The sequence below is a fragment of the Peromyscus eremicus genome, chromosome 15, assembly GCF_949786415.1.
Source record: "Peromyscus eremicus chromosome 15, PerEre_H2_v1, whole genome shotgun sequence".
Taxonomy (NCBI): Eukaryota; Metazoa; Chordata; class Mammalia; order Rodentia; family Cricetidae; genus Peromyscus; species Peromyscus eremicus.
Window position 1 is genome coordinate 1588365 of NC_081431.1, and position 27194 is coordinate 1615558.

The 27194-nt window shown below is 42.8% G+C and overlaps 1 long non-coding RNA gene across 7 annotated transcripts in view; it reads right to left on the minus strand.

The window, feature by feature from the left end:
* LOC131925793 (uncharacterized) overlaps positions 1-27194 on the minus strand; it is a 232711-nt gene that overhangs the window by 127642 nt on the left and 77875 nt on the right. For all 7 annotated transcript variants that reach the window (XR_009383345.1, XR_009383343.1, XR_009383342.1 and 4 more), the window contains 2 exons: positions 8289-8400; positions 3925-4146 (listed from right to left, as the gene is read on the minus strand). This is a non-coding gene — a long non-coding RNA (uncharacterized LOC131925793). The remainder of the gene's footprint in view (positions 1-3924; positions 4147-8288; positions 8401-27194) is intronic.

Consider the following 27194-nt stretch of genomic DNA (forward strand, 5'->3'; position numbering starts at 1 on the left):
CAGAGACACTGGCAGGTATAAAGAAGGGACAACCAAGTGATAATAGGGTCAAGGTTCATCATAAGGGCATAACTGTTCTAAACGTGTGTGCACATAACACCCAGAGCCTGACAGCACATGAAGAAAATCAGCAGCACTAAGTAGCAACATAAATCCACCATTATTATTATGTATGTCAAGACTGTTCTCAGGTATTGATAAAAAGTAGTTGGCTATACACACACACACACACACACACACACACACACACACACACACAGGACTACCATATTCACAAAGACCAATTGGCAATAGAGTTCTCTATTCAGTAGGAATAAAACACTTCTCTTTTTTTCTGGGCACAAATATGTTCACAGAGTAACCACATATTAGCCAATGAAACATGCATCAAATACATTTAAAATTAAAACCATGAGTTCCCCGACTATAGCAGAACAAAAATGCACATTAATAGAAAAAATCTATCTAGAAAAATCCCAGATATCTGAAAGCAAAAATTACAAAATTAAGTCTAAATGACACAAAGGTAAAAGAAGGAATCAAAAAGAAAATCAAAATAGATCTTAGCATGTACGGCTATGATAGGGAAATATTTAAAAATGTGTGGGCTAAATATAGAAAAGAAAAACATCTTATATGCAATCTAAATTTCTATATGAAAAAAACTCCACAAAGAACAAGCCACTGCTTCCAAAGTAGCAAAAATAAATAAACAAAGAGACAAACAAAAAACAGGAATCAAAAGGTTGGACAGGACAGTCACAGAGAAAAATCAGAGTCATAGACCGACTCTTGAAAAGGTCAATGATATTGAAACACCTCGTCTCCAGTCATTCGATGTGGTGGCTATCAGTCAGAAGAGGGTACCCAGCAATTAAAAATGGCCTGTGTGGGTAAAACATGTTAGAGGTGTAAATACAAATAAGACATTGAAGATTTCTAGAAAAGAATAGGGGAAAATCTTTATCCTTCGATTAAGAAAACAAACATTTTCTTCTAAAACTTCACAAGCCAGACCTCCACATGTTCTTTTCTGTACTCTCTTGCAAGCTCCTAAAGAACAGCTCATGAAGCTCTAGGCTCTCCATGGCTTTTTCCAACACACAGTTCCGAGGGCATTTACAGTCCTCTGCAAACAGCATGGTCAGGGTCATCATGGCAATAGTCTACAATCTGGTACCAATTCTGTCCTGGTTTGCTTTCTGTTGCTGTGAGAAAACATGATCAAACTGACTTGAGGGAGGAAAGTGTTTACTTAACCTTACAGGTTATCATCTATGGTCCATTATGGAAGGAAGTTGGGGTAGGGACCGGAGTAGAGGTCAGGATGGAAGGCTGCTTTCTAATTCATCTTTCCCTAGTCTATTCAGCTACTTTCCTAATATATCTCAGGCCCATTTGCTTAAGAGAGTGGCACCACCCATAGTGGGCCAAGCCCTCCCATATCAATCACCAAATCAAGAAAATGCCCACAGACATACCTGAAGGCCAATCTGATGGGATCAATTACTCAACTGAATTTCCCTCTTCCCAGGAGTCTCAGTTTGTATCAGTTAACAAAAACTAACCAGCACAGATGTCTTAGAATTAAAAAGCACAAACTACAAGATAAAAAATGGATAATTAAGCCTCTACCAAATTGTTAAAGGTTGTTCTTTATACTCTAAAGGGGAAAATAAACCATGAAAAGGATAAATATCTGCAAAATATAATGAGCTCTAGCGATTATTGTAACACAATAAAGACAAACAACCAAATTTAAAGAGGGAGGGAGTTATTTAATCCAAAAGAGATATAATACACAAACACACATTTTTGAAATGCTAATATCATCAGTGAACAAGGGAGTGAATTTAAAATGGCAAATAACTCCTAGATTATACCTCCTGGGTGGCCAAATCTAAAAGAGTGAAAACATGAAGTTCTGGGCAGATGTGGAGCAATCCATGCACTTGCCTCATAGGGATGAGACTGCAAAATGTGGCAACCACTTGGGGAAACAATTGGAAACTGTCTAATAAAATTAAGCACACCCTTTTAGCACAACCAACCATTCCATTCCTAGAGTCACCAAAAACAAAAAATGTGTAAGCAGACTTTTTAGGAAGGTTGAAAGTGGCAGCCTCCATGACTAGAATTAAACAAGTTAATTCCTCGTTGCAGTTGGAGAGAATGCATATTTGGGGGCATCTCAGGATTTGGGTTTTAGTGAGATGCAGCTATCAGAGAGTGAAGGCAATTCTATGACCAGTTATGTCAATAAACCAAATCAGTGGGGAGGACGTTAACAGTTCTGTGGGTGGCATGGTGACATTTTCTTTTTACATACAATGGAAGAATCACACTAAGATGACCTGGCTGTGAGTGCTAGGTAGGTCAGGACATGGACTGCTATGTTTTGTTTCCTTCAAGGAGGAATTCTGGGAGAGGCTCTCCTTTTCACTTTCATTGAAAAAAAAACACACACACACACACAAAAACCAGAAAGCCTATTTATAAACTGATCAAAAAAAACCCAATCAAATTGTGGTGCAGGAGGAGCCTGGGGTAGGAAAATGGTCACTGCTCTGATTGTCAAACTGTGTTGACTTGTGTGATTGCAGTTGATGCACTTGATTGTGCACTATTTTACCTCTGCACCTCTCCTCCAGAGTCAGGTGAAAGCACTCTCTCCTGATTAGTTAACCTTCCCCGAGAACAGAAAGAAGTTTTGTTACAACTGGGAAAGAATAGTAGTTACTTAGTGAATTGTCCCCACTGCTCCTGGTCAATGTGGGCACTGTATTGCTTCTCCTTCCCTAGAAGGTCCCCTTGCCATTGTGACTTTTTGACATCAAGAGAGGGCTGAATCCTGACCTTACATTTTGGAGAATCCCTGCTTTCTATCCAGTTCCTCTGACTGCACTCAAACCCATAAAATAAAAGGTCCATGGGACCAAGAGGCCAAAGATACCTAGAGTCCATAATGCCATTTTACCCACCTATCAGGACCATACCCACACTCAGGATGATAGCCTGCCTCTGTCTATGAGCCTTGTGGACACTTGTCCTACACTTGCTAAGCCTCTGCCCAGGTTTTTTTTGCACAAAACAAGAATAGATCATCATGGCATCACAAGCACATGTTTAAAGGTTCTGTGCAAGTTAGAGATAGGAGTAAAAAGGAAAAGGCCAATGCCAGGAACCAGCTATCCCCATAATTCCATGCCACCATATGGCACAGCACCCTGAGAATTCTGAGTTTAAGAACTTGAGTGTAAGCTGGCGATCAGTCAGTCACAATAATTGCCAATGCATTAAGAATAGTATTTACTTATGAGTTTGCTATATTCTGGATGTTTAAACATCTAGACCTACAGAATGTGAGAACTACCTGGCCTTTGTGCCCTGAAGTTCTTCAACATTAGAAACAGGACTGTCCAGGACCTGTCAACAGGTCCATGAGAACTCACCCCTACAAGGCAGCTTGCTCTGCTATTCTGGTGTGGGGATGTCTGGAGGGGCACCTTCTCCACATGATGAACCCCTCCCCACTCTCGCCTGGAGAGTTCCGGCCGTGGTCTTCAGTTCTCTGAGTCTTTCCCATTTATCATTCCACTTAATTTAAAACAAAACTAATAAGTGGAAGGATTCTCATTATAAACTCTGATTGGTGGTATATCTAATGTGGATTGACCTTAATTTGCTACCACAGAGATTAGTTTAGGAGAAAGCCTAGTCTAGCATGAAGGGGAGGTGATTTTAAATGAGTTGAAAGACACTGTTAAAAGTAATTTTGAGCTCTACCAGTGAAATTGCTAGCCAGAGAAGGGGGCAAATCAAACAGAAAATAAGTGGATAATGAAGAACCCAGAGAGCACTGTGATACAAGCATACCAAAAATAGAAGAAATATGAGGGGGGTATAAAAGCAAGTCCTACTTACCTTTGTAAGGACAGCTTTGGTGAGTTCTTAGCTGGAGGGTGGGGGCATGGTAAAGGAGAGTGGACAAGGGTGCAAGAAGAAAATCCCCTGTCATTAGCTTCCTGCTTCTGCAGCTGACCTCCTGCTACAATCAGCTCCTGTCTTCGTCTAGCTTCTTCAATGGCAAGGAAGAATCTCAGAAGATATCCAGCTTCTCCTAGACTTGAGGTATCATCTGTTCACCTTCAAATTCCACAAAGTCAAGAAAGTGTAGCATGAATCTTAACAGTTCTTATTAATAAGATCAAACCTGAGGCTAATTATTGGGGTAAATGCTGGAAGGTCAGAGTACCAGAATAAGCCACAGCTATCTCACCTTGCCAATTCTTCAGCTGGTCCTGTTTCCTCAGACTGGAAGCTTCTGTCCTCATCCCATTGGCTCTCAGCTGAACTGCTGCTAGAAGCCTGAATGCTTAACCAGCCAAAATGCTTAACCAGGCCAAATGCTTCTAGTTTCTAGTCCTCATGCCTTATAAACCTTTCTGCTTTCTACCACCACTCCCTGGGATTAAAGGCTGCTTTCTGGGATTAAAGGCGTGAGTCACCATGCCTGGCTGTTTCCAATGCGGCCTTGAACTCACAGAGATCCAGAGGGATTTCTGTCTCTGGAATGCTAGGATTAAAGGTGTGAGTGCCACCATTTTCTAGCCTCTGTATCTAGTGGCTGTCTGTTCTCTGACCCCAGATAAGTTTATTAGGATGCACAATATTTTGGGGAACACAATACCACCACAAGAAAGGATTTAGAAAAGTCTTACATACGCTGAAAAAGTTCACAATTAACTTTGAAGTTGACAAGTTGACTATGGCGTAATCTTGACATTCTAATGTCCAAATAGACATGTGGTTTTAAAAGATGTGGCCACACAGTATCTCTTATTTCATACAAGGAGGTGATTATATGGTCTGTGTCCAGTTTTGAAGTCCTTGAGCCATGATACATATTCAGACTAGAAGACCAGTGTGGGAGTTCACAAACTGAGGCAGGAGAGCAGTCAAAAGTCTCAAAAGCTAAAAATCTCTCCTGTTTATTTGGTTCATAGAACATTGAAAAGTTATGATAGGTCTCACAAAAACCAACTTTAATTTGATGACTGTCAAATTTGGTTCTGTAAATGACACTACCCTGGTCACCATGGATGTAGAGTAGGAAGGTACCAGGCTGAGACCATGAAGTGCTATCATCCAGCTGAGTAGGCCACGCTCCTTCCCATTGCACTATTCACCTAGAGGTAAGTTAAGAAACACTAAGACATACCCCAGGAGCAGAAAAAATGACAGAAATAAGGCTAACCATAAGTAATTCTAAATTCTATCCACACTGCACCAGAGTAGAAACCTCAGAGAAGGTCATAATAGATTCTGACCTCCAGGAGAAGTCAGGATAACAGGTGAACAAGGAAAATAGCAGATATAGGAAAACTTCTCGCCTTGGTGCTGTCAAGGGGAGATGAGCTCTGGAGTTGTGAGGGCTTAATCACTTGGTGGTGTGCCTCTGTTGTAGTTGCACACAAAGGCACTAGGCAATGTAAAAATCTTCAAGCCCTATAGAAACTTCATTCTGGGATCACAGGCCACAATAACACTTTTGATTACAAGGAGGCTTAAACATGGCTGATCAGAAGTTTGGCCACCATAAAATCCAACTGTGGTGTCTCCTTGGACATTCTAGCACCCTTGGGCCAGTGAGATGGCTCAGTGAGTAAAGGTCATTACTAGCAAGATTGACAACCTGAGGTCCACCCCCAGCAACTACATGATAGAAGAAAACTAACTAATGCAAACTGTTCTCGGACTTCTACACATGTGCTTTAGTGCTCACATGTCAACACACAGATGGACACTCTGAAAATTAATAAGTAAATAAATAAAATCTTAAATTAAAAATTCTACCCTGTGCCTTGTATCTAGTGAATTGTTCCTAATATTTAATACTTATATGACACTTACTGACCAGTGTCCTTGTGCATCCTACCTTCCTCTAAATCTGTTTCCTTGTTTGTAAAATTGGGAGGCACTACTTTTCCATTTTCCTGGCTTCTTTTGAAGGCTTATCAACTAATTTATGTAAAACAAACAAACAACAACAAAAAAAAAAAAACCAACTCATCACCAGATGGATACACAGTGCTGTAGCAGGAATCTTAACAGGTCTTATTAATAAAAACAAACCTGAAGCAGGTATTGGGGTGAATACTGGAAGATCAGAGAAGCAGAACAAGGCAAAGCTACCTCACCTTGCCAATTCCTCAGCTGATCCTGTTTCCTCAGACTAGAAGCCTCTGTGTCCTCATCCAAATGAATCTCAGCTGAACTGTGCTGCTAGAAGCCTGAAAGCTTAACCAGCCAAATGCTTCTAGTTCCTGGTCTTCACGCCTTATATACCTTTCTGCTTTCTACCACCACTCCCTAGGATTAAAGGCTCGCTTTCTGGGATTAAAGGCGTGTGTCACCATGCCTGGCCGTTTCCAATGTGGCCTTGAACTCACAGAGATCCAGAGGGATTTCTGTCTCTGGAATGCTAGGATTAAAGGCATGAGTGCCACCATTTTCTAGCCTCTGTATCTAGTGGCTGTCTGTTCTCTGACTCCAGATAAATTTATTAGGGTGCACAATATTTTGGGGAACACAATACCACCACACAGTGCCAAGCAATAAATATCAAGGAGTGTGGATACTATAACCTTGTATCTGACTTCTTTTCCGTCCTGATGCTTCTCGATGCCTCCAGCCATCCATACCACCATCCACTCCAGCCAACTAGCCAGCCACTAAGTCACACAGCAGACATTTACCATCAGAAAACTGTGTCATCAGGAAGCAGGCATAGTACTGAATCCTGTCATTTTGAATCTGATCAGTCCCTGGACTGTTTCCTTTAGGCCTCAGTCATTCAGTGCTATGAAGGATGTACACAGGCATACTTCTATTAAGCACTGTACGGTGACTAGTGATGGATTCTTCCTGTGAACTTGAGGACACTGGCATCATCAAATTTCTGAACCTGTACAGCTGAGGCACCAAAACCTTGGTGAGTCTGCTACGTCTCATCAGAAAATTTCAGTGCCTCCTACAGACCAGGTCTCCCTTGGTCACATGACTTCAGTTCCTTTGACTCTGAATTCTCTGATAACATCACCATGCATTAGGATTTAAGGTATTTGCACATGATGGAAGCTGGTATTATTATAATAATGTTGGTGCCCCACAGGCCAGGCCAGCCAAGTCCTGTGTGTGACACATTAACGTACTGCATCATTCTCCGTATGTGGGTTTAGCCTAAGCACTACTCCCCCACAAGGGCTGGACAGCACTCACAGTAACCATCCATGGGAAGGCAATTGTGGGACTAGCAGCAGCATTGCCTCCTTTTGGATATTAGCATATTCAAAAGTCCTTGAAGAAATCTCTCCTCATTTTACCACTTTTACTTTGATTCCTAGAATCTCTGATAGTTGGGGTGGGAAAGGCCTTCCATGACTGTAAATGGATTTTTAAAAACTCAAAGAAGGAAACATCTGTCTCTCTGGAGAGCAAGGTGACATGACAGATAATTAGAGCGGCTGCCTCTCTGAGATGGAAGCTTAGCTGCATCACACACTTGGAGCCCTGGTCCTTCCTTATCCCCTGGTGAATTCTGTCTGCAAACAGCCCGCTCTGCCAGCTGACAGTGACTTTCACCTTGAATCCTCCGGTCACCTTTCTCTAAAAATTCCTTTGCAGCGATGCTAACAGCAATAGCTTGCCCATCTTGCCTGTAGTCAGGGTGTATGAAAGTAGAGATGACTTGAATCCCAGAAAAAATGACCTATCCATAGGACTGTGCTTTAAATACAGATGTACAGTTTCCCATTTCCCACTTCACAATGTAGATTTGGTGCTTGGGCTGATTTCTAGGATGTATGTTTGACAGGAAGGAGAAAGAAAGTCCAGAAGGGGGTGATAACATGCTTCTCCCCCATGTGCCAGATTGAAGTACTTCTGCACTGATAGGTGAAAGGGAAAACAGAGAAAGAGCTGCTGAATGGACCATGAGGAATAGTCTAGCAAATTGGTCTAGAGGCCCTTTACTGAGGCTGCTTCCCAAGGCATGTGCTGGTGGCTACTAAAGTTTGAGTGTATAGCAGTTCGTAATCCAAAAAAGTGTTCCTGTTTTTAGAATATACCTTCAGAGCACATTGCCCTGAGTTGGGAAGCCTCCTTCAACACTCTTTCCCAAAACATAGTAATTTACATAACTTTCCCATACTGGCTTCCTCCCAGAAGTTGAAGAGATATGAATATGAAATTCTTCCTAGAAATTTTCCAGAAAGAGTTCAAAGTACCTTTTAAAAGGAGAAGCAGGAGATCCACAAGGATGGTGCAGTGAGAGAGCCCCAGGTGTGCATCTCAAGTATCTATTCCTAACAGTGACAGGAGCTCTTGATCAGCCTCCTCCTATAAGCAACAAAGAGATCAGCAGTGTCACTTCTTATCTTGGAATACTTGAAGCTATCTCTACTGAACTAGCAAAGAAGTAGTACCACTTCAGTGACAAAAGCCACATGCAGCAAATCAAGCAAAGGACAGTTGCTGCTGTAGAGAGGCCTGGGTCTAGCTGGGCTCTAGTTCATGTTACAAACAGTGCAGCCATTCCCTTCCTCCATTCTCCCCTCTCTACTTTCTCACCTTTCTTTCCATTTCTATTCCAACAACAAAAATAAAAATAATGGCCAGGATTTACTGAACACAGTTCTGGATTTGAACTCATGTCATTGATGACAAATTTACACTATGGAAACACCATTGAGTGCTTCTCTACTCATCCTCATCTACCCTACTTGTCTTCAGTGTGTTTGATCATAAGCAAACCTGGGCATTTTAAAGACTCTAGAAGATGAAGATTAATCAAAAATGCCATACCTCACTGAGCAAGGTTGGAAGCTGAACTGAAGCCTGAACGGTAATGATAAAGAAGGGCATCTTGAGGCATAACCTGTTCTAAATCACCAGGCCAGCACACCACTTCAGATCAGAGTAAATTATGACAACAGAAAATTTATACCTATGATTTCAGATTTTTTTGGAGGCCATCATTTCCAAAGCAGAAAATTGATTACTGGACCTTTCTAGATATAGCAAATTAGTAGCAAATGGATTCCTGGTACTACCTGTCTCCTTCCAGGACACACACAGGGAAGTTCTTCCCCAGCCCATTAGTCCCTGCCTTTTCCTCACTCATATTCCTGATTTTTGTTGACTGGGAGTTCTAGAGGAATAGGATAGCTTCCCCTGAGTGCTAGCTCCTCGATCAATAGGTATGAGATGCCTCAAATGCTGGGCCATGGAGTCCTGGAAAGCAACAGATGCAGGGATACACTCCCTTCAATAAAAGGACCATGGAGGTCTGGACTTCCCCAAGTTAGTCAGTGTATGAAGCAAAAAAAAAGGAAGGGCAGAGGACACTGGAAAGAGCAGAGGACAAATGTTATTAACAGTGTGGGGAAAACAACTTAGTCTTTTAAAAGTGCCAGTTAGTTTCAAGATTTTTGATAAATAAATAATTGAAGATTTCTCAGCTTTATCTGCCACAATTAAAAGGAAAGTTGATTTATTTACACAAAATAAGGCAAGCCACATAAGCCTATTTTACATTTTATACTTATTTGTATGAGTTTATGTGTATCATCTGCATGCAGGACTCTGAGGAGACCAGAACAAGGTATCAGATCCCCTGGAACCAAAGTTACAGATCTTCATATGTCACGACGTTGGTGCTGGGAACCAAACCCAGATCCTCTGCAAGAGCAGCAAGTGCTCTTAGCTACTGAGCCATCTCTCCAGCCCTATTTTTGTTTTTAAAATGATCTGAACTCATCATCTCTTTGTATTTGTAAGCTGCCCCTCTGCTGTAGTAAAACTACTCACGTTCTTGACAGCAACTTTTTCATTACTAAATTTTAATCTAGAATATTCTCTCACCACACAAAATCCATAGCTAATATCATGTGCATCCCATGATGTGAAATAAAATTTCCCTCAGATTTTAAGCCCTCCTCTCACACCTTTAATTTTTTAATATATACAAGATTCTTGTGGCCCAGTCTCTACACATTCCCCCAATCTTGACTCTGGCCACACATCTTTCAATTTAAGCCTCAAACATTCTCAGTCCCTTAAATTATCAGAAGTCACCATATAGCTGTATGTGTTTCATAGAGCAAGGCTTCTTCTCTAAAATGTCACCCACTGGGGAGGCACCCCCCCCCATTCTCTCGCTCTCTGTATGTATGCTTCTCTCTAACTCTTGCTCTCTCACTCTCTCTTTGTGAACTTCCACAGCAGTTGGAAGAAGTCATGGTCTCCTGTAGCCTACCCACATACTGAATTCATTTGTCAATTGTGCATTTGTGTTCTTGACTTTGTCATAAAACATCACATTTCACTAACTACCCAGATATGATCTAGGGAACAACTTGGTGGTGTGTGTTTTGTGTGCCCAGTTCTTGTGCAGTTCTTGGCATGTATAAAGGTGCTTAGGGAACACTGCATTCTTGCAGCAAACACCACATATCTGAAAAACTACTTTGCATGGGTCCATATTCTCTTAGTCTGTTAATCCTCTCTGTCTAGACTTCTCAGCATATTGCACATCTTTTGGAGACAGAAGGGACCACGGTTTCTGCTGTGTCTCCTCCAGCATTGAGTCTTTACTGGATAGTTATCTGTTGTAGGATGCAATGTACAAAAAGGTGGAGACAGATTTGCTTCCAGCAGTGAGTGGATCCCTAGTTTCCAGTCAGGAAAGAGGACAGTGGGCCTTATAAACTCAAGAGAATCACCCAGGCTGACCATATGCCAGAGAACCTGAGAAACACTGGTAAGATGCAATCTACACTCAACAGGGAGAAAGCCCAAGTTCTACATTCAATTCAGTTGCTATGCTCTTTCCCTAGTTGCTTCATCAAGGCCACTGTGCTGTCCACTGTGAAAGGTCTTTGCCTCCCAGCACTTTCACGTATTTTACAAATGCTGATAGTGGTAGAAAAAGAAGGCAGAAAGGGAAAAAGAAAAACAAAGAAAAGTGTGGGGGTGCTGGTTTGAAGGGATTTTTATCTAATTTCATTTTAATTAGATCCTTTTTCTAACTGAGTTTCTAATTTTTCAATTAGCAATTAGCAGCTGCAGCTCATTCTGAGAGGCACGAGGTGCCAGAGACACTAATTACACCACAGGAGGGGGAGGAGGCTGGAAATGAGAAATAAAATTATCCATGAATGTTATTAGAAGAAAGGAATGATTACTCTCTGTAATAATATACTGATGTGAGCCTAATTAGATTGAAGGGTTCAGAGGGAAAAGATGAGATTTAAAAGTGGATCACATTTAGATGCCTTGAGCTCATAAATTTGCTATGAATATTGCCTTGGGTGTCTCACTTGAAAACAGGTTTGCAAGCGTGGTAATGTTTATGTCAGGTTGTTCAGCTTGACCCCTGTCCCTAGCAGCTGATAGCGCAAAACATCAGTGACTTCTGAAATACCAATACACTTCCTGTAAGGCATGTGTCTGATATTTAAAAACCAAAATTCACATGCACAAACACAAACAACACAGTAAAAATAATACTTAGAAACCCAGAAGTAAGAGCAAAGATGGCACCATCTCTACTGTGAGCCAGGATGGAGTTTTAGCAATGAAGCAAAAAGTTGTGTAGCTTTGCACTCTGTCAGTTCATTCATTCACTCCCTTCTATGACAGTCTTGAGCCTGTGGTCATGTTTTCCTGATGCAAGGAATGTGCGGATAACACTTTTATATTGGAGGCTCCTTCAGTCAAGAGGAGTAGCTGTCTATTAATGCAGTTGCCCTTGAGACCATATGTATTCCCAAAGAAGGGGGACTGGGGACATCCAAAACACTAAATTCAGCATCAAGAGTGATTCCTTATCAGTTGTAAACTGGTCTCCTATATTCCTAGAGACTAATGTGACTGACCAGGGTTTTAGTGGCCTCTGGCAATGGAAAGGTTTTCAGAACAGTCTCAGGACCTTGGTGGGGCAGTGGTAATGGTCCTTACACCTTCCTTTCATTGGGAAATCCAGAAGCCTATGAAGAAAGGCAGAAAATGCCCTCCAAGCATCACTCCTCTCCTAATTTCAGAATGCCCTGATTCATCTGATCTCTAACCTGCCCTTTTCTTTCTTTTAGCTATTTGAGTGGTGCTTTATGACCCAGACTCTGATCCATGATGAATCTTCTTCTCCCATATCCACACCCCCCAATTCTCATCCTATCTGCTTCTGGGCAATTCAGTCAAATTCAGTCAGTACTTCTGCCCAGGAATTCTCCCAACATTTCCCTGCTCAAGCTGTTCCCCAGTGCACATACACCTTTCTTGCCTTAGCTTCCTATTCAGTCCTCCCCCAAACCCCAACAAAGATCTCTGCACAGATACTTCGAACTGTCTTTCTGAAGGGCTAACTGGACTATGCCATTCCTGCTGGAACTAGTTGGTTGCTTTGAAAGAAAATCCAAACTTCTCTGCCCCCAAGTTCTGCCCAGGTTACACATTTTGGATATAATGTTTCCAGCTTCTACTTCTATATCACACAGTACAGCCAAATTAGTGATTGGGCCCCATGCCCGGCTTGTGCCTTACCCTTGAACTGATAACCCTCATACCATTTCCAGAAAGTCAACTCCTAACCAGTTCTCTAAGACTCAGATTAAGTGAAGTAATATTCTAAACCTCCCTGTGAATGAGTAGAGAGATGCTAATTTTCAAAGTAAGTCCACATCCAAATGTTTGCCTCAGCCTCACCATTGCTTATAGGCAAGCAGGAAGGATTGGTGTGATAGGCACTCCACTAGTCAGACCTCCTGTCACTGAGGCAAAGTACCTAACACAAACAACTTATTGGAGGAAGGGCTTGTTTCAGCCTGTGGGTTCAAAGGTCTAAGGCAGATCACGGTGGCAGTAGCATGTGGAAGAAGCTATTAACCTAGTAGTGGACCAGGTGGAGTGGGGATGGAGAGAGGGAGAGAAGAAGTGAGGAAGAGAGAAAGACAGACAGACAGAGGCAGAGACAATGAGGATCCTGAACATGGTTCATCCACCAAAGGAACTCCCTAGTGATCCACTACTTCCTAAAGTTTCCAAAACCTCAAAACTTCCCAAAATAGCATCACAGTTGGGGACTTTCAATGCATGAGGTGGTGGGAGACACTTCTTGTCCAAACCCCAGCAACCCTCTTGTACAGAGGAGAAAACAGCCTGGTGAGGGAGGTAGACCAGATGGTTGCTGGATTGCTGCTTCCCTGTAGGAGTTCTTTCCACTCAGCACAGGCAATACTCAGAGCCACCTTGTTTCTGCTGTCAAGAACTTAGGTGGAGTCTTGCTGCATGCATCCTGAAGGAACCTGGAGAAATGGACAGAGGAGCTCCCATTGCTTGGGCACACTTGCTTCTAATTATATTTTTCTTTATAATCTGAGCTCTTTAGTTAAGTCATGTAATTGATCACTCTTGAAAAATATCACTAATTCCAACATGGCCCAAAAGTATTTTGTCATGCTGTTTCCTATTCTGTTTCTCCACTCCAGTGTTAAGATTATTAAGATGCCACATGCATCAGAGGGAAAAAAATACATAAGGCCTAGAGATGCAGTGGCTGTGTCAGAGCAGAGGATGAAATTGAGCATTTTATTCTATTTTTAGGACAGAAAAAGCAAAAGAATAATTTGAAGTACAAAGTAACAAAAAGAGACAGAAATCATTCTTAGTCGGATTCTCACAAGCCTTGCACAGCATCTGCAAAGAAAGTGTAGGGTGCTGACTTCCTCTGTAAGCTAAGTGTTGTCTCTGTCTTTGCGAAAGTATGTTGACAGCACTGCTAATGTCAAAGAGGCACATGAAATCTGGGTTAGGGTGAGAGGTGGGTAAATAGCACCAACAGAATGTATATATACACATAAGGGGGATGCTGTCTTGACTTACACCATAGGAGCTACATAGTATGGCAATGTGTGCTGTGGAATGATCCTCTTGTACACTGCAAAGATTTGTCACTCGAATTGGTTTAATAAAATGCTGACTGGCCAGTAGCCAGGCAGGAGGTATAGGCAGGGGGACCAAACTAGGGATGATGGAAGGAGAAGGGTGGAGTCAGAAGTCACCAGCCAGATGCAGAAGGAGCAGGAGATGAATGCAGCATGCTAATAAAGGTACTGCCACATGCCAGAGTGTAAATAAGGAATATGGGTTAACTTAAAATGTAAGAGCTAGTTAATAATGAGCCTGAGCTATTGGCTGAGCATTTATAAGTAATATTAAGTCTCTGTGTGGTAATTTGGAAGCAGCTACCAGGATGGGAAGCAGGCAATCAGGACAAAAAACATCTGATTACAAATGTGGCTTGCACACTCAAAAGATAAGAGAACACAAGCTGGTGCTGGAAGCCTGATGATATCTGGAGAGTCACCATATGGAACCCACACTGAAAGACCAAGAAGCTGACATTTCCATCAGTGGATATGGAGGCATACTCAATTAGGAAGAAGCAAAGGCAGAAAGACTCTATTTCAGACTCCCCACTCTTATGGCAGGCCTTCCCTCCTTAGTGAATCCTCAACAGAAAAGCTCAGAGGCTATCTCCTGGGCGATTCCAAACCCAGTCAAATTTCCAGTAAGAATCAACCATCATAGGATGCCGGGAGGATTTCTTCCAGTCCAGTAGCTACAGTAGCAGCAACTCTTCACTTTTGGTCCATTGGAGAAGGAAAAGCCAAAGAAAACCTGCTGAAGCTCACAGGATGGGGTCAGGTGGGAAAAACATGACTCTCACAGTCTCCTCAGGGCAGGGCAGGATGGGAGCAGCACAAGAGGCTCCATGCCCTGCTCTTCTGTGCTGCACCAACAATCTGAGAGATGTCAGGTATGGCTAGATAGAGGACCAAGAATCTGGAGGTCCTTTCTGCCCTTAGGGAATCTCACTCATCCCTTGAAGTCTTAGTTTTGTCCCCAAAAGTCCTCTTCTAGGTGGCAACGTTCAATAGTTGCAAGGATAATATCTTGATCCACATGGGCCATTAGGTTTAAGTGAATCCTGTCAAATCACATCCACCTTGGCAATGTAAACAGAATATAGCCTAAATGTAAACAGAAATATCCACAGATCATCTGAAGATGCTATTTAGTGACCACTGTGTCTGAAGCTGTGTTGGGGACCCACCTTTAATTCTTCCGTCAAAATTATAAACACAAAGAAGAGGGCTCTTATTGCTGTCCTTGTCACAGCTGAGAAATTGAGGTTTCTGGGACCTTGCCCCAGTTATCAGAGCTGACACTGATACAGAGTTCAAACCCAGATCTGCTTGGTGGCAAAGCTTAAGGATTCCCAGGGACTTCTCTATCCTGGATGTACTACACTGTCCACTCACTCTCAGAGTCATGGGCAGACCAAGACTATGGAACAAATTTTAACAAATCTTTGTTAAAATCCTGGATCTATGATGTAAATACTGAGGATTCATAATCTCTAATTAGAATGACTGATCCAAGAACCACCACAGATAAAGTAGCCCCTGGTGCATTACTGGGAAAAAGAGAGAACAACATTGCAATAGTGGCCCACATGCTCCCATTCTCCCAACTCATACCTGAGAGTCAGAACCATATAATAGAAAAAACATGAAATACTATATTAGATGAGAAAACTAGGTGTTAATCTCACTTGTGTCATTCAGGATTCGTGTGAACTTATATGTTACAACCTCATGCTCCTTAACTTCTATGACACAAGGATTTCAATCTTATGTATCTTGGAAGGTTGTCATGAGCCTCAACAATGAGAACAATGTACCTGGAAATGCAAAAAATATGTGAATATTTGTAATTCTGTATAATTATTTCTTGTGTGTGTGTGTGTGTGTGTGTGTGTGTGTGTGTGTGTGTGTGTAACACAATACACTTCAGAACTTCAGAGACAGACTCACTCTTCCCTTACTGGGAAGAGTTCTTTGTTCAAGATCTACCCACCTTTATTCAAGTATGAGAATATTCTGGAAGCCTGAGGTCAGAGAGATGATAACCAGTTAGCACAAAGCAATAGCTAAATTTCAGGTCCAGCTCTTTTGTTTCTGAGAGGCTAAGGTTTAAGGGTTCTTCGCATGCTAAGCAATGAAGTAGCAGACCTGAAAGGGTTCCTGACTGCGGACATGCCCTTCAGTCCTGCAGGATGAGCAGTCATCTCAGAGTATATCTATAATGAGTGATTCAAGAATGGATCTAGAGAATGATATATGCCCAACAGGTAAGACTGGAACCCCCCAAGCTACTGTTCTATTTTCATTTCTTGGGGTGAAAGTTGCAGAGCCATTTGCAAAGACTGTCTCAGCTGCTGCTGGAGTTAGTGTCCCAGGGATGATAGCGGTGAGGAGCCACTGTGTTCTGAAACTTACATGGTCTCTAAACCTTGGACTGCTACCTCCTCCTCTTCTACCTCATTGTCCTTCCCCTCTCTCCCCTCCCCTCCCCTTCCTTATCTTCGTTCACCTCCTAACTACCCTTCTTCCTTCTTTCCACTTTTTTCCTCCTACCTCCTCCTCTCCATCATCTTTCCATTTCCTCTCTTCCTCCTTCCCCTTTTATTTCTCTCACCCTTAGAGGCTTGTCTCTCCTTCCTCTCCTCTCCATCTCCTCCTCCTTCTCTCCTCCTCATATTCTCTTCCTCCTCACCTACCCTTTTCCCCCTCTCCACCTCCTTCCCCTCTGGCCCCTCTCCTCATCAGCAGCTCAAAACTCCTTCCTCTCCTCATATCCTCCCCATCTCCCCCTTTTCTTCCTCCTCCTCCTGCTGTCAGCTACCTAGGGGGAAGGAGCAAGATCTTGGCCCTACTGGCTAAGTAGCCTGTGGTGCCTGGAAGGCTGCAAGATTGGGGGGCAGGAGAGAGCTTGGGGCTTTCTTTTCTTGTCAGTCTTTCTTCATCTCAAATAAGGCAGACGGCAGGGCTTGCTGGGCTTGTGACAACAGTCCAGGTCCAAAGCTTGGATGGCAGCTGTCCGTGGCAGGCCAGACTTTTGAGTATGTCATCAGAGCCTTCCTGGTCTCACAGCCTCCACCAGAAGCTAACACTCCTTTGTCTCCAGCTGGTTCTTGGCCCCCTGCTATTCTCATTTGTGATTTTATTTTCCCCAAATCAGGGGAGTTGTTCCAGGCTGGGCTCATGTCCAGAAAGCCTTGCACATGCTCCCTCTTCCTGGGCCTTTGCTACTCCTCCTGGGTACTCTCACTGGGTCTGCCTTCCCTCTCTCCATCTGGTGCTGCAAGCCTGCAGCCTCAGCCCTGCAGGGCTGTAGCTAGCCAGGCAGGGCTGCCAGCAAGCCAGCAAAGCCTCCTGCAGAAAGTGAACTGGGAATCCACACTATCTAAGTTTCTCTGCCAGTCCATGTCCAAGAGACAAAATGCCTAGAGAGGTTCACAGATATTCAGAAAAGAGAAAGCAGCATACACAGCAGGGGTGAGCTTTGTCCAGCCAGCACTTTAACTAGCAATACGTCTGCTTTAAAAATGTATAAGGAAATAAAGAGAAAAGCTGGGCAAATTGCTTTGATGGAAACCCGTCCCTCCTATGTTCAGCCTTTCCCTGTGTCAGCTGTGCACTGCCCATCCCTCAGCCAGCAGTCCTGTAAGAAAACTTGCCCCAGCCCAGTCCCAGCCTCCTGCATGGCAGTCTGCTAAAGGTTGTGGCCAGCAGAGTTCATGGGGTCTCCAGCTCTAAACTGACCAGTGCAAGATGCTTCAGCTGGAAAAACCACAGGCTTCCCCAGTCTCCATGTTGATACCCAATGAGGAAAGGAAGCATATGAGCTCCAAGGATTCCCTATCCCCATTGTACACATCCATGCTTGCTGCTACCTGTGTGGTAGGAAAGCTCACCACCCATCTGAACCATGATGCTGATTCCCCTGGACAAGATTCCTACTCTTCATCTATGTAGACAAACATTTCTTCATACACCTTACCCATGGCTGTTGCTAGAGTTTTCCTGCCTGGCCCACAGTCAGGACAAATCTCTCTCACCTGCCAGTCCCACAGCCGTCAGACCCAACCAAGTAAACACAGAGACTTATATTGGTTACAAACTGTATGGCCGTGGCAGGCTTCTTGCTAACTGTTCTTACAGCTTAAATTAATCCATTTCCATTAATCTATGCCTTGCCATGTGGCTTGTGGCTTACCGGCATCTTCACATGCTGTTTGTCATGGTGGAGGCTGGCAGTGTCTCTCTGACTCAGCCTTCCACTTCCCAGCTTTATTCTCCTCCTTGTCCCGCCTACACTTCCTGCCTAGCCAATGGCCAATCAGTGTTTTATTTATTGACTAATCAGCAACACATTTGCCATACAGAACATCCCACAGCACATGGCCCCATCAATTCCAGGAAAACCCTAAGAGTAGAATTAGAATCTCAGTTTCCTCCTCCTCTTCCTCCTCCTTCCTCCATCCTCCTTCTCTAGCCCTCCTTTGCCATCTGGGAAATCTTTGCTGAATGGGTATTTGGTTCTCAGCCCCTCTGTCTGTCCCTCAAGGCCACAAGCACATAGTAAATTCAGGCATACACTTATTCCAAAGAGAGCAATTATGTCCTGGCAAATAAACTATCAGGGAACAATTAGCACTCCTTCTTGGATCACACCACACCCCAGGACAGTCTTGCTTCCCACCTTGTCAATACATTGACAGGCTATAGATCAGTGGTTTTACTAGGGGTGAGATGCAAGCAATCTTGAAACTAACTGAGCATGACTAGAATATCCTATCCCTCTCTTCCCAGGAAGTCATTTGCATTCAGTTGCAAAAATGAAACTTGAGTCCCCAGCTTCTCCAGGGTCCTCAGCAGCAATGGGGGCCACTAACCACTGAGGCAATGGGAAATGTATAGTTGGTTCCCTGAACCTGTCATTTCCTGGCCCAAAGCTTGAGCCCTTGGAGTCTCCAGAGTGATATCAGTGTCTTATATATGCCAACCATTTGCTTATGGGATGGCCAGCAGCCCCTAGGAGCTTAGGATGGGACTGGTCACCAGAAAGGCCTAAGCTTGACTACAGAGATTTGATATTGAGCTACATCTCTCTCCCTGTAGAGAACAGAAGGGCTGAAGGTTAAATGGTTAACCATGTTCATTCTGCAGCTCCACAGACATCCAGAAGCACTGGGTTTAATGAGTTTCTGGATAGTTGAAGATACCTAGATAGAGGCATATCTAGGGAGAGCTCAGAAGTCCGCTGCAGTCTACCTGCCCAGCCCTTGCATCTATTCCTTTGGCTGGCCATTTTTTTAGTCTTTGTTTTGTATTTCCTATTTGTCAGACTAGGTCTAATGTAGCCCAGAGTGGAACTTGCTATGTATCAGAGAATGACTTTGATCTTCTGTTCCTCCTGCCCCTACCTCCCCAGTGCTAGATCACAGGTATGCACCACTACGTCCAGTTTACGTGATACTGGAGATGGGACACAGGGCTTTGCGCTCACTAAGCAAGCGTTCTACCAGACAAACTATGTTCACAGGCTCTTATCTGTATCCTGGGTAACAAACTAGTAAACAGAGATAACATGGTTCCTTGAGCTCTAAGAAACATTGGAGCAAAGTAGTGGAACCAAGGAGAAAGTCATGGGAACCCAGTCTGTAGTTGGAACTATAGGAGATCATCAGGCTAATGTCTAGAGGAGAATGAGTGTAGACATCTCCTGTACTCCCAATGACAATCTAAAAGAGAAAAATCACAGGAGTGAGTCAAGCTTTTCCCAAGGGAGTGGACTCTAAAAAAATGGTCAATTGTAAGGCATCTCTGCTTTGTACATTGACAAAGGTCAAGTGAAACTCTAGAGAGAAGTTCCAGGGACATTGCTAGGGAATATCTGTCAGGATGCGGGAACTAAAGAAAGTTAAGGATCACATTGGAGCTTCTTTATTCAGCTCACCACAGCCAGAGACCAGTCTCAGGAGAACAAGGGTTCCTAGCCTTCACACATGAAGAACATCTCTGAAAGGATCTTTATGGCTGGTTGCATATAGCAAAAGTACCAAGGCACTTCCAGAGGTTTCATTCCTCATATGGTTTCAATAAGCCAGTTCATTCTGTCCTGAGATGACTTCTCTTTAACTTCTCCCTCAATCTGTGGGATCTGATGAGACCCCAGGAAGTGTCAGAACTGAACTGAATTGTTGTAGAATATTATTTTAAGGTGTGTTACTTTTATGTTGCATTTGTTTAACTCTGTGAAGCTGTGACACTGTGCTTGTCTAAAATACCTGATGGTCTAATAAAGAACTGAACGGTAAATAGCAAGTCAGGAGAAAGGATAGGCAGGGATGTCAGGCAGATGCTGTGGGATGGTCTGTATGTCAAGTGTGTTGCTGATTGGTCAATAAATAAATCACTGATTGGTCAGTGGCCAGGCAGGAAGTATAGGCGGGACAAGGAGGAGAATAAAGCTGGGAAGTGGAAGGCTGAGAGACACTGCCAGCCACCACAATGACAAACAGCATGTGAAGATGCCAGTAAGCCACGAGCCATGTGGCAAGGTATAGATTTATAGAAATGGATTAATTTAAGCTGTAAGAACAGTTAGCAAGAAGTCTGCCACGGCCATACAGTTTGTAACCAATATAAGTCTCTGTGTTTACTTGGTCGGGTCTGAGTGGCTGTGGGACTGGCAGGTGAGAGAGATTTGCCCTGACCGTGGGCCAGGCAGGAAAACTTTAGCAACAGGCAGAGAGTATATATAGAAGGAGAAAACTAGGAGGAAAGATCTAGGAGCCAGAGAAGGAGGAAGACTCCAGGGGCCAGTCACCCAGCTACACAGCAAGCCACGGAGTAAGAGTAAGATTTACAGAAGTAAGAGAATAGGAAAAGCCCAGAGGCAAAAGGTAGGTGGGATAAGTTAAGGAAAGCTGGCTAGAAACTAAGCCAAGCTAAGGCCAGGCAATCATAATTAAGAATAAGCCTCTGTGCGTGATTTATTTGGGAGCTAGGTAGCTGGGCCCCCAAAAGAGTAAAAACCCCCAACAACACTGAATCACAGCACAGCAGCTGTTGCCTGCTGCAGAACTGCTTAGCTCATATGAGGAAAATATACAGGTTTTGATAAACAGAGGTTAAGTAATCTGTGTTGTACTAAGTATAAGCAGGAGAAAATGAGGGATATTTAGACTTCAGAGACTCACTAAAGGGCTAAGTTCCTATTTATAAACCTGAACAAGGAAAAGTAATAAAAACATGGAAAAGGCAAAAAAAAAAAAAAAAAAAAAAAAGAAGAAGAAGAAAGAGGTGAACACTAACTAGAAACTTGTGACTTTTCTGGGACTAGCCAGGAAGGGAAAAAATAAGGCAAAAGTCAGAAGCCAGGGACTTTATCAGAATCCATAGAGGAATGTATCATGCACTGGGTGCACCTCTCTGTTTTGACCATGAATCACATCAATGAAAATAGATTGGATGTCAATTACAGGTGAGACTTTCTAGAAACTGTCAGTGGTAGGACAGAGATGAACAAAATACATGGTTTATGTCATTGAGCAATATTCAGTTCAGTCAAAACTAACTTACAACCACAGATGCCAATGGACCAAGTCAGGGTGATTATCATCACCTCAGAGGTATATAAGAATTTCAAAGGATAGCAAAGTTTCATGGAGGTACTATGGTTTGAGAATCATCTGGACTAAGTGCCCTCTTGCCTGACAGGAAGGAATATTTCTTCTCTGGGGTCCCTGGGATAATAAGTTTCTTGATCTCAGAAGACATTGGAATACAAAATGACACATAACTTAATACTGAAATACAAATTCTTCCAGAAACTTCTAGGTTCATATGTGCTCCATAAATATGCATCTCATTCATTCCCACATGGTCTTCAGTGTCTACTTCTTGTGTGTTCTATGTTTGAAGTCTCTCCTTTTCCCAGGGGAACCATGGTTTACATCCATGTCTATGTGTCTGTCTTACAAAAAATCTGCTCTTTGGCTTATGCCTTAGAGCCTCGTGGCTAACCACAAGAAGGGGATGCACAGTTGCAGAAGGATGACTAGTTACTAACGGTGCACAGGAAACAGGCAGGCGCTGTCCATGTCTTCACTGAGGACTCAGCATGGGGCCCAGCATGGATCAAGTAAAACCCATCAGAGTTTGCTCTGGGATCAAGTAATAACCCTGTTACCTGTCAGCTGTGTTTTTTTAGGAAAGTCAATTTCTTTCCTAGGAAACGCCTTCTCTTCTGTTACACAGCTGTTGGATTTTGTCAGTCCTCAAGTGTGCAGGCCTCAATCCTGGTACAATGCAAATGAATAGATCATCTCCCCAACTAATGGAATCAGGGCCTCATTGATTGGAGCATCAATGTCTGTATATACAATGGTGACCTCAGAATGAATCCTGCAGAGGACGTCTGAAAGTCACATACATAGTGTCTAAATCCTAGTGTCAATGTTGACATTGCAGTTTAAATGTGAAATGTCCTCCACAGACCCATGTGTTTGAACACCTGATCCCTACCTGGTAGTGCTGTGGTGGGAAATTGTAGAATCTTTTGATGTTAGAATTGCTGAAGGAAATGGGTCACCAGTCTGGTCCTGCTTCAGGCACAGCTAGCTCCTTGCTTCCTGATTTGTAAGATGTGAATAAGCCAACCTGCAACGTCTTTTTCCTTTCCTGCTATGATGGACTGTACCCCTCCATCCATGAGCCAAAATAAATCCTTCCTCCCTGTTGCTCCTTTTGGTATTTTATCACAGCAATAAGAAAAGTAAAATATTTGAGAACACTAAAATTCCCTGCTGGTGATATAGCAAAACGATGACATCACACACACAAAAAAAAAAAATGGCAGGGAAGACACCTTCCTTCTTTTATATTTATTCATCACCTTCTTGGGAGAGGAGTTTGCAGGTGGGGCAGGACCAGTGCAGCTGCCACGGCATCTAAGACCTGGATTGACCATCAGTGTAGTGGGCCTCCAATTAGTCTGTGCAGGTCCTGGAAACTGCTGGTGAATAAGGTGAAAAGTTCTCGAGAATAAGAGCGAACAAAAACCTTGTTTGCCTTGTAAGGAGTTCTCTCTCCCCAGGCTGCCATCCTTCCCAAGAAACAAATTAACCAGATGCCCCTAGTGACCTTCAGACCAACACCAGCCCATTTTCCCTTGAAATTAACCTTCTATTGTGAATTTAAACAGCATCTAATTAGCCCAAACACTGGTGAGCTAACACAAGAGAAGTCTGTAGGAAAAGAAAACAAGGAGAGAGTTTTATCAAAAGAGGAAAAAAGAACAAACAGCAAAAACTCATCCTCCAATTATCGTCCTCCTAACCTCCATCTCCCATTCTTTATCCCAGATCTCCATCTGTCTTCCTTTCTACAAACCTTGTAAAAGAGATCACTCTCAGACAAATATTTTTCCCATCTCATTTGACACTGAGAAGGCAGGAAAAATATTGCCCATCACGATAAATATCAGTATAATATTCCAATTTTCCAGCATTTGACAGCAATCAGGAGAAGAGTAATGTGTTTCCCTCTGTGACTAAATCATTTAGAGACCAAGGTATTCTGTCTCATACTCATTAGAGAAAAAAAAATTCTAATAATCTCATTATCCCAGTGCGAATAACAGTAAAAAGCACCAAGACTAATGACTTCTTCTACCCATGCCTCCAAGGATACCAGGCATTCACGGAAGCTGCTTGGTGAAAAGGTCCCTCAGCAGCCACCCAAAGCATCTGCTGCTCTGAACACCTTTCTAACAAGTCTGGAGCCATCTGCAGCAAGGTTCACTCATATCCCTGGACTCCAAAGATGGTACGCGGTTTTTAACAAACCTCAGTGGAAAAAGAATGTGTCATGGCATGTTAAACTTTATGGAAGTTCTTCCAGGGAATAACATAATTTCACGGTGCATTGCTCTGAAATGACCGAATACTTGAATAATTAATTTTTAAGGTGTAGCATTGACTTCGTCTTGCTGTATTTAACCCGTGTCTGATATTGTCAACAATGCCAAGGGTTGGACAATGAGTTGGTAGATGAACTGAAGCCTGAAAATTATTCTCTGACTCTTGTGCTTCCTTTTTAGACATTAGTAGTCTCTTAGGCTCAAGATGAAAAGAAAAAGATTCTACTAATCCCCTTATTAAAGACAGGACATGTCACAGGCTGCACAGGCATGAAGGAAGCCAGCACACCCTCGAGACATGGACCCAGCTTCTGACCTTCACCAGTCATGGCCTGTATCACCTTGACCAAATTTCTACTCCTCTCTAGCATGAAGGTATGAAGATGGAATTTGGGCTTTATGCACCTAAAAGGCATTTTTTTTTTTGCAATGATAAATGAATAGATTTGTAATACACCCTCTGAGCTCTGTTTTTCCCACACTCTATTTTTCTTGGTAGCTACTCGATTTCCCCACCCTCCCCTGATGCACTCAGGTATGGGGAGAATTGGTATGCAAGTACCTGTTCTCAAGGCTCACACGACACACTTTAAATTCACTGGAAACAGCCATAGAATGGTAGAGTTGGAAGGAGTCTTATAAAACATTGTATGAATTCCTTTCGTTTGGGGAAAAATAAAAAACTAAAAGAGGAAAGATTTTTCCCAAGGTCACAGAGTTGTTTATTGGCAGATGCACCAATTCCCAGACCAGTACTCTGCCCTCCATACCCTGTAGCACCACCATCATTATTTTCTCCTTTCAAGCCACCTTATGAAAGCAACATTGCCTTATGTTTACAAGCATCATTATAAAGGGAATTGAAGACTGGAGGGGCTTTCCAAATCACTGAGGCTGGCCTGCTGGGAGAATTACCAACTCTCCAGATTTGTCTGGGATGAAGGAGGTATTGAAGACATGATGCTTGAGCCAGGAATGTCCTGAGCAAACTGATGAGCTGGTTGCCCTGACCCAGGCCCAAGTGATGATTGAATTTATTCTCTAGCCCTCTGATCTCAACGTGAATCTCTTAAGCACAAAGGTGTCTGTGACATTCTCATTTAGCAAATGCCATCAAATCTGACTATGGGTTTCTGTCCTTTTAATCACGCTGATCAATGCAGATGATGGGTCTGCAGATAACCCACCAGAGTGCAGCAGCACCAAGATGAGTCTCTTCCTTGGATCTGAGAAGACAATGGAGTTAAAAGATGCACAGACAGAGAGAAGCCTTCTGACATTTTTTTTTTTTTTTTTTTTTTTTTTTTGCTTCCCACTCTTGTCTTTGTTAGATTAAAAAGCCATCTCTTCTCTTCCTGGCTACAGAGTCATGACTAAGTGACTACAGAGCCCAGTGTTGCTTTGTTCTATTTTCCCACTTTTCTGATAATTCAATGTCCAAGTCCACATTCTAGGACAGCTACTGTTTCAGGCCTGGCCTTGGGATGATAGACAGCTCAGTGAATCATGTTTCTGAAGCCACAGAACAGCAAGCCTTATGGCCTTTTATCTAAGCTTTCTGGAACCCCAGTGACATTTCCAGCCCCATTCATCTATAGGGCTGCAACTCCACCCAGATGATTATAGTTTTAGTCAGCACTCTGATGTGATGGATGACTGCACAAGTTTCACCGTTATTCCCTTGAAACCTTCCTGACTGGCCATTAGTTCTATGCTAAGGGTTTACAATTACCTTTCTCCCACAGAACAGTGGCCATTTGGGTGAATTTTCAGGATGTGAAGGCAGATAGCTAAGACAAGGGTGGGAAAGGACAGAAAAAAATTTTGGTTGGGCTTCTTTTCTTCCATCTTCAACTGCCATCTTGTTGCTCTCTTCTGCAGGGCTCCAACACTATGGGGTGCCCTTGACCTTCCTCCATTGCAAATGGATCTGCCTAAGTACCACATGCTCCAAGTTTCTACCTGTTCTTATTTCATTTATGTTGCTGTGATAAAATATTCCAACAAAAAACTTGTGGGAAGGGGATTTTTTTATTCAGCTCCATGTTACAGTCCATAGTTGGACAGAGGTTGAGGCAAGAACTCAAAGCAGCTACTCACATCACAACTACAGTCAAGAGAAGAGAGAAATGAATGAATTCACAATGTTTTCTTGCTAGCTATTTTAGTTAGGCTTTCTATGGCTGTGATATAGCATCATAACCAAAAGCAACTTGGAAATGAAAGGGTTTATTTGGCTTATACCTTCACATCACAGTCCATCATGAAGGAAAATCAGGGCAGGAAGTCAAGACATAGCAGTAACTCAAGGCAGGAGTTGAAGCAGAGGCCATGGAGGAATGTTGCTTACTGGCTTGCTCCTCATGGTTTGCTCAACCTGCTTTCTTAATACTTAAGACCACTAGTCCAGGGCTAGCACTCATAGTGAGTTGGGCCCTCCCATACCAATCACTAACCAAGAAATTGTACCACAGTCTTGCCTGCAGGCCAATAAAGTAGGGGCAATTTCTCAATTGATGTTCACCCTTACCAAATGACTCTAGCTTGTGTCAAGTTGACATAAAACTAGAGTGCAATAGCTGTCTCTACTTATACACTGTTTAGGACCCTCTTTCTAGGGAATGGTGCTGCTCACATTGGGTTGGATCTTTCTACATAAAATAACAATAAAAATAATCCTCAAAAGACATGCCTGAAGGCCAATGTGATCTAGATCTCATTAAGTCTCACTGCAGGTAATTATAGGTTGTGTCACATTGACAGTTAAAACTAACTAGCATACCACCAATACCCCAAAATAATTGAATTAAAAGGGTGAAAGAAGGAAATCCAACTCATTCAAATTAAGATTCTGATAGTGTTCAAAGAAAGAACTTATATAATTAAAGAAATTTCTACTAAGGTAATAATATGGGTTTTTACTTTCCTATATGTCTTTTGTCCTAAAAGAAGAGCTCACTAGTCATAAAAGAAAGTCCCTAATTGGTGTTAAAAAAGCATGAAGAGCAAAAGGGCTTTTTCAAAGTCTTGCTTGCTCCGAATCCCTGATCTCTTATCTTCCTGAACCCTCTGAAGCTTCCCATTTCTATACCAAACTAAAATATGTGAGCAGAGAAGCCAACAGATGCTCCTGTCACTGCAGTCAGTCACCTAGAAGGGACCCTTAGGAGGAGGCTGTATGCTTCCTCACACTTGTATTCTGGTCGCGTGTTTCCTGCAGTAATATTTACAGTGATTCTACACTCTTCTCCATGAACCATGTAAAGACATCCAGGATAACTGCTCATTCTAACATTGAT